The following is a 19,472-nucleotide window of genomic DNA, read 5'->3' on the forward strand; positions in this document are numbered from 1 at the left end:
AAATCAATTAACTTACGTAAGTTGTTGATTGTTAATAATTAGTAATTGTATAATATGTATTGTAACCCGCTGTTATTTGTAACATACGCACTATAAATTTTGACTTTGTAATTAGTAGCTGTATATGTGTACTGTAACTTACTGTTTATGACTTACTCTAATTAATGACATAAGATAAAACATGACATAGTTAACAAAAGCAAGTTATCTTAAATATGGGCCTCAGCGACCTGCACAGCAATAATAATAATAATAATAATAATGCTTTACAGAATAATAATTCTGAGGGTCTACCAGTGACCTACACTGATAGCCTAACATAGATAAAAAATAACTATACACTAACATCTATATACTTAGTTACAAGTGGTTAAAATTGTTAGATGCAGGATTATTGGAACAACGGGGACAGGGACAAAGGTAATGGAAATAACAGGGTGAATTGTCAAAGCTAGCTAGGAAATGATTCCATTAAAATTTCTTCAGTTTCTGTTTTATTACAGTTAGTGATTGTGTATGATCAATTAATGGCAAAGAGTTCCATAGTCTAGGTAGGCGAAAAAAATAGGAGTTCATAGCTGCATTGGTATGGACTGTCTTGTGGTGTAGTTTGAGCAATCGATGTTTCAGCAATGGGACAGTGCAAACTGGACCTTGTACCGCAAATGCACATAATTGCAGAACTCAACAAAGAGAAGCTTAATTTACATCTCTGCCATCCCATCACTGTTCCATAAGAAAGACTGTTCTTTGCACTCAAAAGGTTAGCCAATCTCTTATAAAACTGAGTAGCAGTATCATCCATTCCACCTGTAGTAGTAGTAAAAATTAATGTAGTAAATGAGGCATTCTCTAATTCATGAACCCGTTGTTGGTATTCATGTCTCTTTTCCTTGTCATGACGTTGGTATATGCAGAGTGTAGGGGTTGATTTGAGGGTGCACTAAGGTTAAAAATTGTCAGCTGACATCAAAGTATGACCTCTCAAATCGTCCTCCCCAAAAACCATTAGCTGCAATGTCAAGCCTTACGCTATCATCACGATCAGCTGTTCTGTATTGAAGGGTCTCACCAGAAAGAGGCTGAAGGGTTCAATGACAACATTAAGACCTCGGAAAGTAAATTGGCAGTTAGATCACGTACTTCATTATGTCTCAGAGAAGAAAACCCGCCCTTTGGACAAGGCAGAGCATATTCTATGGTAAAAGAGTGACCACAGGCACAGGAAGTAGGGCAGGCAGATGGTAGCCAATGATAACGAAGCGCAATTGCATCACGAAAAGCAGTTTTATGAAGCACAAAATTATGCTACTTTAATGGAAGACAAGAGAGCCAACTCGATGCACCCTTCTCCTGAGCCAACATGACTGAGGAACGCACGCGAGGAGGAAGTTCATCCAATAAATGATTGGCAGATTGAAGTTGCTCTTGATGGCTCCTAGAGTGAAACTTGGATCGCAATAGAACCTGTGCATCAAGACAGTCACGTAGTTGATGTACCTGAGAGATAATCAAACCAACGAGACCAGCATTTTCTTTTACAGAGAAGGAATACTACTGTGACACAACAATCGAAGGATCAAACACACCAAGGCCTCCTAGCCGCAGAGGCAAGGCAAACAGCATTCTCTCAATATCACCAGGGACAGTTTTATTTTTATTTATTTATATATTTTTTATTTATTTATTTATTTATTTATTTATTTATTTATTTATTTATTCATTCATTATTAATGAACACGTTTTAATAACACATAAAAACAATTGTTCTAATCAGTAAGAATACGGCTCTCCACAAAGCGCAGCTCAGTGGAAACAGCGGGGAGCTCGGTTGACTGCAGCTTTCTGCTCCCATGAATGGCCAGTACAGCGGAACGTAATAGGGAAAATGATAAAGCACAGCGCATCCAGGAGAGTGTCTGGTTGTAAGACGTATTGTGCTTCTGTGATAAAAGATATGCCAAATGGTTGTAGAAAACAGTAGCCTCCTTGCCCAAAATACCAAAAGTTGAAAAAACTAGCGGGGTGAAAGGTCCACAGTCAACACTGCGTATACGATCCCCATATTCTCGCTTCTTCTTAAGCTCATGTCGACGAAAAAGGGAAGCAACCTGGGTCTGACGATAACTTGGTGCGTTGGGATAGAAAACCCTGACGTCAAACAATGCACCTTGTCGTCTGCCCCAGAAGCCCCTTGCATGGATGTCAGCTGGTATTACTGCAGTTAGCTGAAGATGGTGTAATTAGTTCCCCATTAAGTGGCAGTAATGGAGGTTCAGCAGTAACATCATGACACACTTCTTGTAACCATTCTGCTGTTAAGTCTCGAAGTTCATTATGGCGGATGAAAGTCAAGCCACCATGTCGACAAATCATGGCATGATCAACACTAAATGAAGTTCCACAAACACAGTGACTTGGAATATTTGCTAGTTGCCAGCCATACCTCAGACACAGTGCATCTCTAAATTCTTGTTTGTTCAAGTGAAACCTCTGCTCTTGAAGTGGAAGAGCAGTTAACCAGTTCGACCCAATACACTAGATAGGAAAACAGATTTAATAAAAAGTTCAAGAGGAAGGAAAAGGTCTGCAGAACAAGAAGAAACACGAAAAAATAGTTCCATTGGAAAGAGAGACCATGACAAAAAGCAGCATAGGAAGCATGAGGTTGTGTTTGGGAAAAGATGCTCAAGGTCTTAAGATCATCAATCCAGCCATCCAATTTATGTCTCATAATAGCTGTTCAAAGGCAGGAGTGCCAATCACACCTCTCAAATAGCGGTGTCCTTATGTATTGACTTGAATGTCACAGTCTTCAAAGATTGTTCTAGCATCACTTTAAACAGTTTCCTTGACTATCAAGATAGTTTTAGTAGCAATTGGAAAATAGCCATAATGGGGCCCTACTGAAGATAACAAGTCCCACCTTTGTTTAAGCTTGGAAAGTTTGCCACTAGCAGCAGAGTCATCAATTAAATCTGATATCTCAGATTTCCAAACTGAATTTCTTTCCACAGACCCCTATTCCAATAATGTGCAAGAAAACTAGGACAACTTCAAGCAAGCAATTAATAAAGCAATAACCAAAAATGTTCCACAAACAATGTCTAGATCTACTAAAGAACTACCATGGGTAGCACGTGACATCAAGAAACAAATGATATAACGAAAAAAGTTATACAATAAAGCAAAACATTTACAAACTGAGGAAGCTTGGCGTGACTACCGTAACTTGAAGAACACTATTACAAATCTTATCCGTGAATCTCACAGTAAGTATCAAAACAAGATGTTCTCCAATAATAGGGGCATGAACTATAAGAAATTCTGGAGGTATGTCAAAACTATTTGTAAAGATACTCATGGAATTGCACCACTCAAAGTAGAAAATTCACTTGTGTACCATTCTGAAGACCAGGCTGAGATCCTTAACAAACAATTTCAATCTGTTTTTATGAAAGAAAATCTATCTAATATTCCTGAATGCTCTGGACTTCCCATAACACCATTGCTTAATGTTCCAATCTCAGTTGATGGGGTTAAAAAGTTGCTATCTACTCTGGACCCATCCAAATCGTGTGGTCCTGATAACATACCAGCTCGAATTCTCAAGTATTGTTGTGATGAAATTGCTCCATTTTTAACAGTGATATTTACTCAATCTTTGAACTCAGGCAACTTACCAGAAGACTGGCTTACAGCCAATGTTACACCAATATTCAAAAAAAGAGATAGAGCTAACCCTAGTAATTATCGACCTATTTCGCTTACTTCCATATGAAGTAAACTGTTAGAACACATCCTCTACCACTGTATTATTATTATTATAGGTAATAATTGTAGAACTCACATGAGTGAGTATGTTACAATAGGTGTAATAAGTTAGGCTAAGTTACAATCTAGTGCTATTTAAATGTTCCTTAAAAGTATCTAAATTGTTACAATTTATAGTATCTATAGATAGATTGTTCCATAATCGGATTGATGTAGGAAAGAAGCTGTACTTGTATACATCAATAGCTGTGTCTGGCTGTATAAATTTAAGGTCACTGCCCCTGGTATGCCTTGTTCTATGTGATATATAGCTAGGTAGTGAGACATCCACGCTACTATGAATAATTTTGTGCAACATTTGAAGTCTTAGATGTTTGAAGTGTGTTTCCATGGCATTCCAATTAAGACGTAATAACATGTTTGATACACTGCTATGTGGTAATAATCATGCATCACAAAACGAGCCGCTCGTCTTTGTACAGACTCCAGTTTGTTAATTGACTGTCAGCTATATGGTGCCCAAGCTGTAGCTGCATATTCCAAAGTGGATTTGACCTATGTAAGATACAGATCTTCTTTGATTTTACATGAGCAGTTTGCAAAATTTCTCCTACAAAACTTAATACAGAGTTCGCCTTTTTGCACACATTGTCCATGTGCTAGTTAAAAGATAGCTTGGAGTTGATTGATACCCCCAGGTATTTGGCACACTCGACCATAGTTAGTTGTTTTCCATGAAGGGTGTAATTAGCATGTATTGGGGTTTGTTTAAGAGTTATTGATATAACCATACATTTATCGATGTTAAAAGACATTTTCCACTTTTTCTCCCATAGTTCCAAATGATGCAGATCGTCTTGCAAGGCTCTAACATCTGTAAAACTGTCAATTCTCCTATATAGTATGCAGTCATCAACGTATAAGTGACTTAATTCCTGTACAATATCATTTATATATATAAGAAATAGAAGAGGACCTAGCACAGAGCCTTGTGGGACACCACTTAAAACATTATAGGGGTTGGAGGTGCAGGGGTGTAGTCAGGATTTTTTGAAGGGGGATTCCAGCACCAGCATTGAGTTACTAGAAGCAGGGGTCTGGGGGCGCAGCCCCCATCCACTTAGAGACTTAATATTTTAATAAATCAAAACTCAGCAAATTGCTATATTTTATGGAAAAGTAAATTAATTATGATGCATTAAGTGCCCCTGAGATGAATGTAGTACTAGATAAAGTCACCTAGTGGAAACAGACAGCATGACACATATAGTAATCTGTAAGTGATGGTTATATCTCACTGTGGTATAGGAGCCATGAACCCACTGATACAAATGACAATAAAAACAATATAACTATACAAATATGCATAGCATGAATTCATTTTGCATAACACAAGTGATAGCTCTATATCTTTAAACACTGCACATCAAAGCTATAACAGTATAAGATCATGCTAAGTTTTGCATTTATAATGTTGGAATGTCTCAAAAACTTCATATGGACATGGATATTTACATGCATATTTACATGCATGTTTTATTAGAGTATACCTGACTGCTCTATTAGAGTATATCGATCTTTTTAACAAGTTTTGAAGAGGGCTCATGTTACCTCTGTAAATCCTTCCCTGAGAGATGAATGTAAGTTTTATCAATTGTTGTGCTGTGCCATTATACTATATTGCTCACTTATTTTGTCCTGCCACACTAAATGGTGTGTTAGGATCCTGCTTGCAGAAGTCTAAATTTTACAGGGGGGTTCCTGAAACCCCCGAACCCCCCCTCCCTACGCCCCTGAAGTGCATCCACCACACACAACACTCTGTGTATGTCCAGTCAGAAAAGATGTGATCCAGTTTAGTATATTACCTCTAACTCCACAATAGTTCAATTTTAGAAGCAAGTGACGGTATGATACTTTATCGAAAGCTTTACTGAAATCAATTAAAATCATGTCTGTTTGGCTTTTTTGATTTAAATTGTAAGTTAGATCATGGATTGTTTGCAATAACTGTAACTCAGCAGAACGCCGTTTCCGAAATCCAAATTGCATGTCAGATAAGATATTTTTTGATTCTATGTGTGTCATGATATTACTGTATATATTATGTTCCATGACTTTACTACATATGCTAGTAATTGACACTGGCCAATAATTTGATGGATCCTTTCTGTTTCCTCTTTTGAACAGTGGGCAAATTAATGCTTTTTTCCATTCTGATGGTACTGTACATTGATTTAAGGAGGCAGAAAAAAGTAGCTGGAGACAAGGAGATACCTCAGTTGCTAGAACTTTCAGTAGTTTGGTAGGGATGCGGTCAGGACCTGAAGACTTGGTAGGATCGAGATCATTTAGTAAGGTGGCAATACCAGATAAATCAAATTCAACAAAAGAAATATCTTGATATGGACTATCTCCCATGTGTGGCAACTCTGAACCGTCATCCCTAGTAAACACTGACGAAAATTGCTCATCAAGAATCTCAGATTTCATCTGATTGTCAGTATAGTTGGAGCCATTCTTGTGCAGTGCTCCCAAGCCACAATAATCTGTTCGTAATGATTTGATATGTCGAAACAGCCGTTTCTTCTTGCCATTTTGATACGGGTCATATATGGTGTTAAACATGTATTTCCTAAATGCTCTTTGGCATTCCCTTTGCATGGTCTTTTTAAGTTCCTTATAGCATGACCATTCAGCAGATGACCTTGTAGCTTTAGCACGATTATAACTAGCTTGTTTCCATTGCCTCCACTTTTTGATATGTCTATTAATCCATGGTTGGCGATTGTTGGTTCTTTTCAGTTTGGATGGAACAAATTTGTCTAGCAAAAGAAGAAGATTGATTCGTAAACAATTCCATAAAGATTCTACACATGATTCAACATTAAACTGGTCACAAAACTCCTTAGCAAACTTACACATAGATTCTTTCAACTCAGACATATTAGCACTATTCCATAGATAAACTTTGTAACTGTTTGTTGGGTTATAAAATGCCTCAGATTCCACTGTTGCTGTTATGATTTCGTGATCACTTATACCACGAGTAGAGTAACATTCCTGCACCAGAGTAGGCCTGTTGGTAAATAGCAAATGTGACTGGGCCTGCGATAATAGGGCATGTGGGCACATGATTTTTGCCTACTTTTTCAAACTTCCATTGTACATAACTTTTCGTACAAGTATGGTATGGAAATGAAATTTTCCGCTCTTAGTAAGCATTTAAGTGGCATTATGATGCAACTTATATAATGCAAATATTCTGTTCCAGTACTGAGATATGACCTGTAGAGTGATGGGGTGCAGTTTGTGCCCACATGCCCTATTTTCGCAGGCCCGGTCACAAATGTAAAATATTATTATTTCTGGTGGGGAAATTAACTATTTGTGACTGGGCCTACGAAAATAGGGCATGTGGGCACATGATTTTTGGCTACTTTTTCAAATTTTCATCACTAATAACGTTTTGTACCAATATGCTATAGCAATGCTATTTTCAGCTCTTAGTAAGCATTTAATTGGCTTTATGATGCAAGTAACAGAATGCAAATATTCTGTTCCATTGATGAGATATGACCTGTAAAGTGACAGAGTGTAGTTTGTACCCACATGCCCTGTTTTCGCAGGCCCGGTCACATTTGTTCAAAACTACAATCATGCATCATGTCAAGTGCTCGTTGGTTTATCAAAAGAGGATATCTGTGACTGTTTATTGATTTGTTTGACCAGTTTATGTCTGGTAGGTTGAAATCTCCAGCACAATAGATGATAGCATTTGGATATTTTCTAGCAATTTCAGTGATAAGATCACACAAATTATTAAAGTACATAATGTCTGTGCTAGGTGACCTATATGCACAAATAACAATAACTTGTTTGTTATCAGACAAATAAACTGATACTATACATATTTCCAAGGTAGGATGGATGTCTAGTAATTGTGATTCTAAGTTCGATTTGATTCCAATTAAAACACCTCCATATCCATCATCACGATCATTCCGATATACAGTGTATGAAGTAGGTAAAATCTCACTATTCAGTATAGATTGATTTAACCAGGTTTCACATCCCAAGATGATGTCAGGGTCTTGATGATTTATTGATTCAAAAAATGATTCTTTCTTACTTAACACACCTTGTAAATTGATCAACATTAAATTTAGAGTTTTGTGATGACCAGTACCAGATAATCTAGTTACAGGCTTATTAAATGTAGAACGGACATCAGGAACGATGTGAGACCAGAGTAAGATTGCTTGAACCAGACTCCTTACTTACTACACGGGTGTATCTAACAATAATACTGCCATTTCATATCATTAAATCTCTTTCACCTTTAGCTCTTCTAGATTTCAGTTCTTGGACTAAAGCCTTATGTTTGACACGCTCGGATTGGGTCATATCTTGGGAAATGAACACCCTCTTATACTGGTCATGGAATCTGAGGTGGGGGGGCTTAAGAGAGAATAGCATGTTTATCACATTCTGATGTCAATCTGACAAGCAATGGCCTATGCTTTTCTTCAAGTCTCCTGCCAAGCCGAAGGACTTTGTCTACTTCTACATTGAGGTCAAAAACTGTTGAACAAAGAGAAATAAATGACTCTTTATCAACTGATAAATCAGCTCCTTCAGGATAATTATACATTATCAAGTTGTTCTTGAGACGATTTCGATCAGATATTTCATCAATAACACTCAATGCAGCTGAGGTTGATTGGGTGGTAGGCACAGAATATTGAGCAATTGAGGAAGCTGTAGACTTTATCTCTTTCTCCAGGTTTTCATTCATAGAGCACAAGGCATTAACTTTGGCAGACAGGTCTGAGATTTCTTTTCTAATGGCATTTTGCTCTAACATAAGTGGTTCAGTTTCATCAGTTTCGGAGTTATCAAATGGGAAAAGGGCTTTGTGAATTGAGTTAAACATGAGTTGCTTTGAACGCGTTTCATACTTGCTAAGTTTGCAATAATACATAACATCATCAACGGTAGATGTTAGTTGGGTAAGTAGCTTATACTGTTCTTTAGACAGGCCTTCGCAAGATGCGTGCAGCCATGAATAACATAGGTCACATTGTACAGCTTCACTTCCCTTCGTGCATTTCTTATTACAGTGACAACAAATATCAACGTTCTTACTTAATTCATCGGGAGAATCGTCAGGTCGCTTTCGTTTCTGGGGGTTATTGTCCAACGAGGCCATCGCTTTGTGTTGAGATGATGTGTTCCAAATGTTGCCAACTCAGAGGCTTTCTGTGGGCATACACAAACGAGAAAACCGTATGTGTTGTACATGACACCAACCTTTTTGGGTACCGTTCTCCACACACCTTTCACCACGGTACCACAGCTTATTTCTTTCGAAGTTAGGTTGAGAGAGTGAAGAGTCAAACAAGTTTAACGCGTCTTTTTTTTTTTTTTGTATAATAGAACACATAACTACTAACCAAATACTTGGTGACAAACAATATGGTTTTAGGCCCAATCATTCATTTGAGACCCAGTTACTTAATATCGTAGAAGAAATCCAACTAGCACTGGATCACCATCTTTCAGCTGACTTAATGTTTATTGATTTCCGTAAAGCATTTGATACCGTTTCACACCAACGCTTAATGAAGAAACTACATCATTATGAAATTCAAGTTAACGTGTATAACTGGATATTCAGCTGGCTTACAAAGAGAACACAACGGGTTGTCATCAAGGGTCACAGTTCAACTTACGTCCATGTTGATTCAGGTGTTCCTCAAGGAACAGTTCTTAGCACACTTATGTTTTTATTGTACATCAATGACATTACTACCAATATTACTTCATCTATCAGATTATTTGCAGACAACTGTGTTCTATACCGTGTCATTCACTCAGAACAGGATCATTGTTATCTACAACAAGACTTAAATTATATTATTCAGTGGACTAAACAATGGCAAATGAGCCTAAACATAAACAAATGTGTTATACTTACCTGCTCTAGATCTACCTCACCACCTGAATTCCAGTATTACATAGACAGTGAAGCACTCACTCATACAAATCAACATCTGTATCTTGGAGTCCTATTTCATTCATCAATGTCATTCTCTCCGCATATCAACAACATTACAAGTAGTGCAATAAAGTCACTAAACTTTGTGAGATGCAACTTAAACAAATCTGATGAATCAGTAAAATCTGCTGCTTACCTCGGATTAGTCCGACCAAAACTAAAATACGCATCTTCAGTTTGGGATCCCCACTTATCTAAAGACATTGAAGCTATTGAGAGAGTGCAGAGAATTGCAGCTAGATGGGTGAAATCCAATTATAATTGGGAAAATAGTGTGACCAGTATGCTCTCAGAGTTGCAGTGGCCAGCACTAAACATTAGAAGACGTATTTCAAGGCTCAAAATCCTGTACCAAGGACTTCATAGTTTAATATCATTAGAAATGCCAACCTACATCACAACCACCACCCATTTAACTAGATTCCAACATCCTTTTCACTTTAACATACCTACTGCTAGATCATTACTTCTCTCTCAACAATTGGACTGCCATTTTAAATAGCATTAGTTCAATTTTAATTGAAACTGCATATCACATGTGTCTGCTTGAGGTGTTACAGGGCATTCCAAGGGATTTCCCCTAAATAGTTTAAGTGATAATTGTCAGTCTTCGGGTTCTTGTCCTTAGTCATAGTTCAGCAATGCAGTAAGTGTGCACTATAGCCTAGCTATAGGATTGTTGTGTACTGCTACTTTGTTTTGAATATGTTCAGGTGTTCGGGCATAGAACATGTGATGGTAGGGCAATTCCCACCCCTAGCTATGCTTATGGCATTAACTGGCTTTTTCTACAGCTACTCTATTATGTTGCTGATACATCAAGGGCACCAGAGTAAGGTGAAAGTGGCAGCTAAGGCTAAGTCAACTGGCCTATAATTGTGGGCCTCTGGGGCATGTTCCCTCAGAAAAGTTTAGCTAAGTACATACACTGTAACTTTTGTTTTATTTGAGTGCATTTTGACTGTTCTTCCAATAATTTTTGTTTAATTATCTGATGTCTTGTTGGTTTACCTCCATCCTCTTTACTGATCCCTCTTTATTGATTCTATGTGACCTAGAAAATCTGTACACCTTGACAATCCAGTTACAACAGTTGATCTAAATGTGACGCAGAATAAGAACCCCTGCATAGGGAAATGATGATGTAGTTATTGAGACAAGGAGATACATAGTGTTTCCCTACAGTGCCACAACACACAAACACTTGAAATCTAATCTGAGACTTATGTGTATATAGCTGCAGTGAAGTAAGTAAGGTCACTGTAGCTGCTGGTAAGCATTGTGTCGTACCACCATCCATCAGTGCTTGTGCAATAAATTATCTGTATTATAAATTCAGCTACATATCAAAATTATGCATAGCTAGCTGTGTAGTAATTTATTAGTCACCCAGTTACAGCTTAAGCTTGAGTATAAGATGCCTGAAGTATTTACCACAGATATATTTTGTAAATAGTATATTATAAAAAAAAGATAAATCTACTCTAATAGAACAGTCAATAGTCAACTGTATAGTAACTGTGAACTAATTAGGCACATGCTAATTATGAGCATAATTATAAAGTGTCTAAAGCATTTACCACAGTTTTGAGATATTGTAAAAATTTGTAAATAGTAAATTAATGCTACAGTAAAGATAGATCTATAACAGTCTGTCTATTGTACACTGTAAATGTGTACTTCCGAATTTGCATGCAGTGTGAACAGTCAGTAGTGTGTATCGTTTTGTATAACACTGTCAAACAAGATGACAGGTGCATGTTTGACTCTCAAAGATAATAATAATTATTATTGCTAATTTCCAAATAACAGTCATCTAAAAGTTACCATATTAACAATTTTTTGTCCCCCATGAGACTATCACTAGTAAAAATGAGTGATATATACACCACAAAAACACTTTCACTGTAAAAAAGGTACATCAAAGAAACTACAAGTACCTGTAATCCAATGTAAAATCAGCTCAATTGTAGGGAAAGACTTCATGAAGTAAAAATAACTGGTAACTTAAAGAGCTGATAACTGGAGTGGCCAAGAATCAATCTTAATTCAACTACCTATATACTAAAGTTTTTAAATCCAGGTCACAACTGTAAAACAATGCACCCATGAAAGTAACTGGCAATTGAAATAGCTGATGTCTGAAGTGGCCAAGAATGAATGTTTACATACAACAATAGGAATTAACAAAAAGTTTAACATTGAACCTTTATCTTTCAGCTGTGTTCTACATTCACTCTTGCTACATCATAAATTGATTTCTTTTAACTCTAATTGGTTAATAATTTGGCCGTCTTTTAAACTTTGTTTATTAAAACTAGTTATATATCAACATTCATTCTTGGCCGCTTCAGATGTGAGCTATTTCAATTGCTGATTACTTTCATGGGTGCATTGTTTACAGTTGTGACATGGATTTAAAAACTTTAGTATATATGTAGGTAGTTTGATTAAGATTGATTCTTGGCTGCTGCAGATATCAGCTCTTTAGGTTACCAGTTATTTTTGCTTTCATGAAGTCTTTCCCTACAACTGAGCTGTTTTTACATTGGATTACAGGTACTTGTAGTTTCTTGGATGCATCTTTTTACAGCGAAGGTGTTTTTTGGGGTAGTATATTATACATAATGTTTTTTCACACATGTGTGCAGTTCTAAATAGCAAATGTAAGCAAAAATGGGAACATTTATACTTGAGTAGGGTTCATGGAAATACACAGCAGACAAGAAGCATGAACAAAAGCATGAAAAGTGATGTAACCATTGCACTTCTTGTTCAACTATATATACCATTACTCAGCATTATAATCAATGAACAATACAAGAGGTACAACTGCAATCAACCAGTCAATAAAAAATTGACTAATCACACAGCTTGAAGGTTCTTAGTTTGCTAATTTTTTAAGCTGCCTTACTGTAGTTGTACCCAGTTATATATATACTGATAGTAAAATTTCAGTAACTTTAAGTATATGGAACATAATTGTTTTACTAAGTTTTAAACTCTCAGTAAAACATCAGTGAATGTGGGTTTACTGAAAAACTACTAAAATAACAAACAATTAACTGTTCCATATACTGGGGATATGCCATTGTAGTAAACTAAGAAACTTCAAGCATTGTCATGTGCAATGATTATCAAAGTATAGTGGCCATCTGCTAGAATTTTAGGTATTCTCTACCCCGCCTACACATTACAAATAAAGATGGACTGACTGACTGACTGTCTCACAGTCTGGCTGACTGACTAACCAATACCTTCAGATAAACATAACTCGATGACAGCACCCATGGATAGAGATAGATAGATACAGTACAGCTCACGGGTAACGTCGCATGTACACGCATGGCGCGCGTGACGTGCGCTCGAGTGACCCGTGTGGATGCAACAAAGCTACAGTAATGCTCCGCGATAGCTAACTTTACTCGAGAGCGTCACGCAAGACGAGATAACAGGTAACACCTATGGTGTTGGGAGGCGGCACTGGCTCAGTTCCGCCAGCTGTGAAGTCTCCTATGCAATGCCTGTGTTGTAGCTACCGAATACTTGGTAACTTAGCTACTGACTTGACCTCGACTCTGTCACGGATTACAGTCATGCAGTACTGTAGCTAGCAGTGGCTACCGTAAACCTAGATGGATTGGTCGCCAAATAATGCCACAGAACCCCAGTTAGTGCATTTTCTAATTTCGTATTTTCTTTATCTAGATAGTTAAAAGAATGGTCAACCGAAGTTTCAACTCTAGAAGCCAAGAAATGTCGAAGTTACAGCGCTACGAAGTGCTAACAGCAAAACATCGATTTGTACAGTGACAATAAACTAGCTAGCTACAGGCGTTTAATAAAACGATCATAACATACGGATGCAGTCCTCTACCAAGATGATACTTGCACCATCTAATTCTTCATGAATAAGCAAATCCATTGCTGAGTAAGTTTTGTCTTCCAGACATTTCCTACGTCCACGGGGGACCAGCGAAGGCAAACGAACGTGAGAAAAAGAGATAGAAAAAAACTACAAAGCACGTGTTTGATAAATAATACAGTTACAATATAAATTACTCTACAACTAAACTACAAACACAATTAATTACAACAAGGGTTTGGGGAAAGGAAAATCAGAGCCTCACACTGCAAAGCCCAGTACCGTAAAATCATAAGGGCATTGCTCATCCATAAAGAAACTGAAAGTTGTTGTAACAAATGTTTACGAGCCTGTTTGGTTGATGCACCACTTCTGGCTGTGGTGCGTTCAGCGATGGTACGAAGGGTTTGAAGCGAAAATGGTGACCAAACAACAAAAGTTTCTCCAACAAGTGGGACAAAGTCACACTACGCCTCCTCTACTGCGTCTTGATGTCTCTGATCCTTGGCTAACTCACCAGCTGCAGCAGCTACCCCAGCACAAGAAGAAAAAGAAATGTGAGAAGGCTGGGTAGAGCTACGAACAGACACATCAAAAGAGATAGTGAACCCGTAGTCCAACGCGAGGCAGACTAACGCTGATATCTTCTATCTCCTAGAGAGTACTGACACGAAACAAAGATTTTGACTCCTTGCTTTTGGGATCACGATGCTACCAAGGTTTTTGGTGTTATCACTTTCGTTCATTGTGAAACAACCGCTTTAGAATTTAAAGATTTTTTCGTTTTTGTAAATATTCCACCCATTGCGTTCTGCGGGCCCAGCGTGCGTTTATTGCATTCTACTATATAATTAGCTAGCTAGGCTTGAACGAACATAATTATGGGACCGATCACAAAATGTTTATGTGATTTAAGTGTTGTATGAAGTTACTAAACTCAGTAGCGAGTGTTCTCATGTGAGGCGAGTTTCTCGCGCAGCTAGTGCATATCCACGCGATATTCCACAGGTATTGCACAGTTCATTGCAAAAGAAAGATCCCGCGAGAAAATGTGAGCGTTACCCGCATGTGTAAACTCGCGACGTTACCTGTGAGCTGTACTGTAGATAGATAAATAGATAGATAGATAGACAGATAGACAGATAGATAGATAGATAGATAGATAGATAGATAGATAGATAGATAGATAGGTAGGTAGATAGATAGATAGATAGATAGATAGATAGATAGATAGATAGATAGATAGATAGGTAGATAGATAGATAGATAGATAGATAGATAGATAGGTAGGTAGGTAGATAGATAGATAGATAGATAGATAGATAGATAGATAGGTAGATAGATAGATAGATAGATAGATAGATAGATAGATAGATAGATAGATGGATAGATAGATAGATAGATAGAGATATACGTAAGTAGATAGACAGACTGAAAGACAAATGGACAGGCAGGCGATAGATGGATAGATTGATTGATTGATTAATAGACCAGTACAAGGAAAAATATAGAATTTTAAGTTTAGTTTGAGGTCATTAAAGTAGTGAAGCAAGGGAGGTCGCCTTCACCTGAAAATATAATAGTGGACATTAAATCCCTACTTCAGTCAATACCTACAAATGGAGTAGGGATTCAAAGTCCAATAGCATTGTTAATATTTATTATGAGCCACTTCACTTTGAAGAAAACGATCATTGTCATCAGTATAGAGCAGAATTTATACTACAGGGAGTCACTTCATTTTGAAGAAAACAATCTTTGTTATTGGTCTAGAGCAGAATTTATACTATAGGGAGCATGCATGATGCAATGTGGTTGAATTTCAAGCAGTTTGTTAACCGTCTGGAGATTCTTTGCAATGAGTATAGGCCCTCTAGTAAGTATCACATGAAAAGGAAATTGGCCCATTTGTTCATGTTATTACTGTTCTTATTATTCATAAATAATATTATTATTCTTTCACAGGCATGGCAAAGTTTACAAAGAGATTCCGTATCTAAGATCTATTTTTTGATTTTGGAAACAGTGGGCCATTTATTTTTGCTAAAATGCCATTCTGTACAAGAAGCCGTACAACATCATACTCAGAGTTATGTTTTCTGGTGTGCGCTGCTTGTTTCTAACCAAGACACACGGTAGTGTGTCGTGCGGCCCAAGAAGCCGGCGCGTCACACCGTGAGTGTATTAACAGGAAGAAAGAAAACGCAATTTTCACACCTATGTAGCTCTGTGATCCCCTATCCGATTGGAACCACATTTGCTAGAGATGTGCCGGCTAGTTAGGGGAGTCTACATACCAAATTTGAAGAAAATCACTCCAGCCATTTCCGAGATACAAGCGATCAAAATTTCGTTTTAATTTCTTCATTTCTCCCACTTCGCAAAATCCGAATGGGCATGGAATACGAGCTCCAAATGGGCTAGAATGGGAATACGAGCTCCAAATGGGCTGAAATTTGGCACACTTAAAGAGCACGTTAAGGCGGATCTCATTACCAACTTTGATAGGAATCTGATAAACATTTACGGAGTTATTACCGATTATTTTTGTAAAATAAGGTAGAAGGTTTGTCACGCTCACAGGGCAAACCCCTTGGAGGAATGAGTTGAAAATTGTTATGCAAATGGAGTAACAATGGAAGGAGTTCCTTTTTGTGGTTTGAAAGGAATCGAGATAGAGACCATGGAGATATGGCACAAAACCCAACCTGTATCACAATTACGCGATCGATTTTATGAACAAAAAAACTATTTTCACGCCTAACAGTCAAAACGCTTAGAGCGATGAACTGAAAATCGGCATGTAGCTAGAATAATCACCATAGAAATTTCTTACAGTAGTACAGAAGAATCGGTCTACAAACCACTATGTTATGATTCTAAAGCCAATTACGTGTAGCAAATGAGAGATCGAGAGAAAGAACCATCATTAGTAATATGATGATACTATGTTATGATTCGAAAGCCAATTACGTGTAGCAAATGAGAGATCGAGAGAAAGAACCATCATTAGTAATAAGATACATACAATACATTATTAGTCCTCGGTCTCGTGCGACCACAGTCAGATCAAGCAAAATGAGATCTTGTGGGCATGGCAAGGTGTGTACATGTAAAAAGAATGGTTGTTGTTAACTCCTCTGAGGGGTGTCTATTTTACGGACCGGATCGAACCGTCAAACAGGAAGTTCCTGCTTAGCAAGCTTTTTTTTCCCGGGCTTGCAATCTAGGTGTTTAGAAGGTCTGTTTTACGGACCAGACCGGAAGAGGTATAATTAAGGCATGCATGCACGTGGATCGATGCTTTCATGATCGTGCGTGCTTTTTGATTCCGCATGAATGCTCTAAAGGCTGAAAGCTTGTGAGAGCTGATGTTTTCACGTGTTTTCGGGCCCCATCAGAGCTAGCGGTGTTCAGTAGCTATCTCAACATAATGTAGTGTGCCATTGTTTCGCAGTGGACAAGAGTGAAGATTTGGCCGTACACGAAGTCGCAAGATGGTTAAAGCTTCAGTGCAAGTGATTCAGAGATAGAGATTGCAGATTAGCCATGCACAAGGCCATGTGTGAATTCTCTGGCGATGAATATTTTCAATTAATTATTTAATTAATTAAATTGTAAATTAATTAATTGTAAATTTTGGATAGAGGCGTAGCGTGCATGTGCATCCAAATCACACACACAATTCAGTAGATATATCCATTAAAATTCATACATTATATAGTCGCTGTCCAGTAGATTCTTAAATTGATTAGGGGAGTTGGAGTCAATCACTGATTGGGGTAAAGAATTCCAAGTGTTAATCACTCTAACTGAAAAGAAGGATGATCTTGATCATAAGCAATTTGTATGTAGCTTGAATAATTTCATGTTGTGTCTTCTTGTTGTTGTAATTGTGGAGAATGACAAAAAGTTCTCTGTATTTATGCTATAGAAATTTTTGATCATTTTTAAGTCTATAAGAGTGTAGTCCATGAAAGTAAACTCCCACTGTAGCTACTTGTTGCTAGCCTGTTGCTAGTTGTTGCCTAGCTATAGCTATAGGTGTCACTGAGCTGCTGAGCAGTCTGAGCAAGAAATTTTTGGAAGGATAGATAGCTGTTGCTGCATGCCAGAATCAAAGCATTGTTTCAGTGTGTATATAACCAACAGCAGACTGATTCAGCATTGATCAAATTAATCAACACTTTTCTTTTGATGCAAATCAAGGAAAATTGACCAGTCAAAAATAATAGCTATGAACTTTTTTATAATATATACTTGCAATTGTGTTTTATTATGTATAGCTATAGCATGCTAGACCATAAAAAACTGCTGTAATGTTACACAGTAAGCTATACTGTAATATTTTTATGTGATATTGGTTTGTATAATTCTACACAGAGGACTGGAAATCTGACCATGCAGCATTGCATATACTAGTATCAAAATAGAACAAAAGAACTTTCTGGTAGAAGGTTCACAATTTGTAAAATCGTTTTAATTAATTAATGAATAACCCTTTATTACCGAATGGCTAATATATTGCCATAAACGGGCGTTACCGAAGTTTTTTTTTGGTACTTTCTTGATATAAGCGAGTTTGTTCAAAACGCTCTGACTTCAACACCCAAGTCCCTAGGCGTCTGAAACTTAGCATAAGAACTCACAATGAATTGTTCTAGTAGTTGGAGTATATTGTACTTCGTAGCGTAAACCGTTCTTCTTTTTACTACAGGGGAAAGTTGCGCCATCCGCTCGAAACATTCATATCGTCGCCATAGAAAAGGCCAGTACTTCCAAATTTGGACATATTAATGCTGGACTTGTTAAATATTACTTAAGTCTGATTCATGCGCAAAACCACAGTGTACGCAGTCCAGTTTCCACATGAAACTTATAGATCAGGGTGTTATAATCACTCAAAAAATTTAAATCACACAACGATTACAAAAAAACACAGGTACATCCCACTTCAAAAGAGACACAACAGCATGAAACTGCAGCAATTCTTACAAAACTGAAACCAAGTTGTATTACATCAAGGTGCATGTGATTTGGTGTAATTACAATTAATAATGTGCGTGCATTATTACAAGTCATTCGCTACATCTCCTCCTTTAATTGACGGAGCAATTATAATTAAATGGTAAATAATTCTGATACCTTTTATAGGTTTGGGACAATTACGTATTGGGTTACGATGTGGTAGAAGGAAGGGAACGGTCTCTGTTATTAGCTCTTCCCCATGCAGATGATCCAAATGGCTCAGTAACAGTGCTTCTTGATGTTGTCTTAATTGGTTTTGATGTCTCCTCCATATCATGTCCCCATCTAACAAGCAAACTTTAAATGCCAATGGGCCACTCATGACTGGGTGTAATTACAATTAATGTACGTACATTATTATACAAGTCACTATACTCAGGGTTTATGATAAAGCATGCAGTGATCACCACAGGAGCATGGACAAATTGCAGTATTATCAATGCCAGCTAGTTTACCCTATGCAATCAGCCAAGATGTTTTAATGGACTCACAATGAACTATACATACTCAGCAGTCAGTGCTAGTTACAGGTATATCCAAAAATTTAATACTACATGATGGTGACAGACATCACTGGCAAACTGTCAGTAACTTGACCAGGAATTACATATATGTTTATGTTATATAGCATGTAGCTAGCTCTCATGTTTGAGCTCAAATGGCTTGCTTACGACAGACAGACAGAGATCCATGCATATTCTAAATTTTGTAGACGTGTATGCATACGCGAGAATCTTGATGACT

The 19,472-nt window shown here is 37.4% G+C and overlaps 1 long non-coding RNA gene across 1 annotated transcript in view; it reads right to left on the minus strand.

Moving 5' to 3' along the window:
* The window catches only part of LOC136243740 (uncharacterized), a 34,515-nt gene extending 16,028 nt beyond the window's left edge, over positions 1–18,487 (minus strand). Inside the window, exon 1 of the long non-coding RNA XR_010694983.1 lies at positions 18,350–18,487. This is a non-coding gene — a long non-coding RNA (uncharacterized lncRNA). The remainder of the gene's footprint in view (positions 1–18,349) is intronic.
* Positions 18,488–19,472: the final 985 nt, after the last annotated feature.

Source organism: Dysidea avara, chromosome 2 (genome assembly GCF_963678975.1).
Source record: "Dysidea avara chromosome 2, odDysAvar1.4, whole genome shotgun sequence".
Taxonomy (NCBI): domain Eukaryota; kingdom Metazoa; phylum Porifera; class Demospongiae; order Dictyoceratida; family Dysideidae; genus Dysidea; species Dysidea avara.